At 28.3% G+C, this 3,627-nt stretch overlaps 1 long non-coding RNA gene across 1 annotated transcript; it reads left to right on the top strand.

Annotated features, from left to right (window-relative positions):
* The first annotated feature begins 1,769 nt into the window (after nt 1-1,769).
* On the top strand, nt 1,770-3,227 carry LOC124918653. Its single transcript, XR_007097498.1, has 4 exons — nt 1,770-1,908; nt 2,003-2,126; nt 2,264-3,052; nt 3,133-3,227. It is a non-coding gene; the product is annotated as an uncharacterized LOC124918653 (long non-coding RNA).
* Nucleotides 3,228-3,627: the final 400 nt, after the last annotated feature.

Here is a 3,627-nt window from a genome sequence, read left to right as displayed (position 1 = left end):
ATCTAATTTGATTATTAAATAATCAAAATCATTATAGATATAAAAATTTAAATGAATTGGATAGTTGATTTTTTTAATATTTTTATGTTTTCAAATAAATATATAATAATAAGTAATATTATAGTCAATAGATGATTTATATAATTATTCAAAATTTAACTTACAAAATATATATATAATTTTTTTTTTAAAGATATTAAAAGATATTTTATATCATAAATGCACGACCTACACATCAAGTCATTTATTTTTTCAAACTTGACCAGAAATGCTGAACATTTTTATTATTATTAAAGTTGGTATGACCAGAACAATGGAAATTCAAATTTTATGGCCCCAAAATTATAATAAATATAATATTTGTATATTTTATAATAAATATAATATTTGTATATTTTATATAAAATATATTAAATATACAAATTAAATATATAATTAGATCATTGATTAAAAAAAAATTACTTGTAATCGTATTGATATGCTTTTGGTGATTTTGAAACCTCATTTCATAATATTTATGATATATTGTGTATGATATTTTTATAATGAAAAAAATTATAAATATTTTAAAATGAGAAGAAATTATAAAGATAAACATAAGATTAATAAATTTAAAAGCATTAAAATGTAACCTCAAAATAATTTTCACAATTAGGTTAGAGTTGAATTTATGATTTTTTTTTTAAATATTACTGATTTAAAAGACTACAATATAAACAATAATTAGAGTTAGTGATATAAAAAATAATTAGGGTTAATGATGTATAAATGTTATTGAGATTGAAAAAAATTTAATATATTTTTGTATAATATATTGAGAGTGAGAAAATTAATATATTAATATATTATATATAATATAGATAGAAATAAGTAATATATATTATTATATAATATTGAGTAAGAAAAAAATATTATTATATATAAAAACAAAAAAATAGATTATTATAAGAAAATAAATATAATATTTTAGATAAAAAAGATATTTTATAATATAATTAATAATATTATATATTAAGAATTTAAAATTTGGTCTTATTATTCAATTATTACATTTTGGTCCGGGCGGGTTGGGGGTTGGGTTGGGCCAAACCAGTTAGAAGTATTTAATTAATTTTTTATATATATTTAATTTAAAATGAATAAACTGAAAATATAAATATAATAAAATAAATTTGTGCCAATTATAATATTTTTTTTTCAAAGTAAATATGAAAATAACATATTGTAACAATTTGATATATGTTACGAATTTTTTTTGAGATAGTTTGATAAAAAAAATTAGCATCATATTATTTAACTTTAATAAATTAATCATAATTTATTTTTTATTTTAATTAAAAAAGATTTTTTTTTACATTTTGATGATGACAATTGACACTGTAATTTATATTATTGTGATAATCGGAATTTTATTTAATTTTTTATATAAAATAAGCAGATTTCAATTTGAAGGTTTAGAAATGATGGAAAAAAAAGGAGGTTCTTTGTCATTAATTAGGACTTTGAAGAGCTTTATATGCTCATTACTCTGATAATAGGGATATGAATGAAAATTATGCAAATAAAAAACTCGCCTTATACTTTTACATCTAGGGTTTCTTCTTCTTTGGGCGGCAAATCCAACGCTTACTTCTTTTCTCTATTTGTTCTCATTTCTCACACCCCATTTTCTGTCCGCCGACCGTCCTTCTCTCTCTCTAAAGATGGCATCGAAGGCTACTTAGTAAGCTTAACAATGCCATTTGTGGCTATAAGCTCTCAGTCACTCCGTTTAAAAGTTGTTGAATCTATTACTAATTTTAATATAATTGATCTTTGTGGAAATCCAGTGAGGTTTACATCACAGGGTCTTCCAAGGGCCAGCTTGTGAGCATATCAGTATCATTACATGCTTTTGAAATGTACCAGGTAATAAGTAATCTACATAAAGCATTTTAGAGTCCATTTTTTATTTTTTTTATTGTTATAGTAACACTTTTCATTTGATTGAATGAAACAACAGGAGGTAACAGCTAGGGTATTTATGCCTCTCAGTTTGAGTGGCCAACAAGTTGCTGTAAAACAAACATTACAAATGGGAATCTCATCCTTCAACTCAGAACATCAAAGTTTTTAGGTTCCAAGAGGTATTTATTTTTATCCATTAATTATTAATTATCTAGTTAGTAGTAACTAGTTCTATTTTTATTGGTATGGTTTTGTGTTAAACTTCATAAAAAGATATTCTAAATTTCTATTCATATTGCACTTGATTTGGTTTCAGTCCAAGATTCAGGAGTTATCTGAGCATGTTCAAAATGATCATATTGTTTCGACTATTTCCCAATTTGTGTACAACTAAGGGTGAACCGACCTGGCCTACATAAAATGGGTTGACAAACGAAATGTTTCAAGGGGAAGGATATTCGTGACCATACCATATGACCATATTGGACCAATTCTAGCTGGATTGATCGAGAAAATAAAGGGAGGTTTGGTTGGCTAAAGTTGGAAGTCCCATTTAGACTATAGATAATGAAGTTTTCATTTTTACTGTGGTTGGTATTAATGGTCAAAACGAATACGAAGCACAATTTGTCGGTGTTTTCTGGTGTTTCCTCATATCCAATCAGAAAGCACGACAGGTTTTGCTCCGTATTCGGCTTGACCACTAATACCAACAACAGGAGAAAGATGACACCCCATTGCCTGCCGTTTAAGCGAATTTTTCAACTATCGCCAACCAAAACCTGTCTAACTTTCTGAGAATCATTCTTAGCTAAATTGGTTCAAAATGGTCCGATGGTATTGTCACAAATATCTTCCCGCTTGAAGCATTTTATTTTTCACCACGTTTCGCTCGTTAACTTCTGTAGGCCTGATCTAGCTTATCCTAGCTGTGCACAAATTTGGGAGCAGTCGAAACAATCGGTATCCCGATTTGACTCCCAATATTAGAATGAAGATGGTGAATGAAAGTGGACAAAACCGCCACTTGCCGGCTGAATGACAATATGTATCCTTTCTGAAGAAGGGAGAAAGGGTTCACAGGCAGACAAAGATGACCTCAAAGGTGTGAAACTGATTTCTAAATTAATTTGCAATAATATTCATCTAAGTTTGGATGACTAATTGTATAATGATAATATGCAGAACTGAGTTGCCATCTTTGTAAAAAGTTGATGGTTTTGCCTGAAACTACTCCTTGTGTTCACAACTTCTGCAAATGAACTTGTGCAGAGGGTGCTGGGAAAGTGTTTTTTCTGAGACGTTAATCGTTAATCAGAGAGCGTTCAAGTGCAAGTGGGCGTAGCCTTCGCACTCAGAGGAACGTAATGAAGTTCCCCTCATGTACATATGATCTTGCTGAATTCCTTCAAAAACCGCAGATATTCATTTGTTTAACCATTCTTGATCAATTGTGGGATTGACTAAAAGAAATCACAATTTTTTGTCCATTGTTGCATGTAAATAGGGATTTGCAGGCACTCGTTGAGGCCCTCCAGCAAAATCCTAAAGACTCGGAGGTGAATGAATCTCCTTCCAGATGTGCGAAGATTGAATGAAGAAACAGCGATAGAATAATGGTATACTATTAGAAAAGATGCTTATTGAAGGATGTTCTTTACATTCATTTAGCCAATACAA

Source organism: Impatiens glandulifera, chromosome 1 (genome assembly GCF_907164915.1).
Source record: "Impatiens glandulifera chromosome 1, dImpGla2.1, whole genome shotgun sequence".
Taxonomy (NCBI): Eukaryota; Viridiplantae; Streptophyta; class Magnoliopsida; order Ericales; family Balsaminaceae; genus Impatiens; species Impatiens glandulifera.
The sequence above is the reverse complement of the archived record's forward strand: the minus strand, read 5'-3'. Positions and strand labels throughout refer to the sequence as shown.